A 1023-nucleotide genomic window follows, 5' to 3' on the forward strand; every position below is an offset into this window, starting at 1 on the left:
ATTATGTTTCAAATTTTCCCCATCAATAAACACGAACATCCTCCTATCTATCACAATCTTATCCATTATACTGGGCAGTTGAAGAGAACTTAGACACAACTGCGTAAAATCCTAGCCTACTCCTCAATTACTCACATAGGTTGAATAATAGCAGTACTAATTTATGACCCCAAAATTACCATTCTAAACCTGATTATTTACTTCACTTTAACAACTACTGCATTTCTAGCACTCAACCTGAGTATAAGCACTACAATTCTGTCACGATCTCATGCCTGAAACAAATTAACATGATTAACACCTATAATTCCACTAATTCTACTATCCCTAGGAGGTTTACCCTCATTAACAGGATTTTTACTTAAATAAGTCATTATTCAAGAATTTACAAAAAGCAATAGTCTTATTACCCCCATCATTATAGCTACCATAACCCTACTCAGCCTGTACGTTTACATATGCCTAATTTATTCCATCTCAGTGACAATATTCTCCACATCTAATTACATGAAAATAAAATGACAATTCGAAAACACAAAACCCGTACTACTCCTCCCCCTACTTACCATTTCTTCTACCCTCCTCTTACCCATCTCTCCATTAATACTAACTATAACTTAGAAATTTAGAATTTCCACCACTTTAATGAAGCTAAGCCCTGGCTAGGCTGGTGGAATTCAAACCCATGAAAATTTAGTTAACATCTGAACACCCTAATCAATTGGCTTCAATCTACCTCTCCCACCGCTGAGGGGAGAAAGGTGGCAGAAGCCACAGCAGGATTGAAGCTGCTCCTTTCAATTTGCAATTCAACATGAGAAATCACTTCAGGGCTGGTAAAAAGAGGCCTTGACCTCTGTCTTAAGATTTACAGTCTCATGTTCACTCAGCCATTTTACCTCTTTCCCACTTATGTTCATCAGTCGTTGATTGTTTTCAATTAACCACAAAGATATCGGAATACTATACCTGCTATTTGGCGCACGAGTGGGGATAGTGGGCACCGCCTTAAGCCTTCTAATT

Source organism: Mandrillus leucophaeus, unplaced genomic scaffold (genome assembly GCF_000951045.1).
Source record: "Mandrillus leucophaeus isolate KB7577 unplaced genomic scaffold, Mleu.le_1.0 Scaffold564, whole genome shotgun sequence".
NCBI lineage: Eukaryota > Metazoa > Chordata > Mammalia > Primates > Cercopithecidae > Mandrillus > Mandrillus leucophaeus.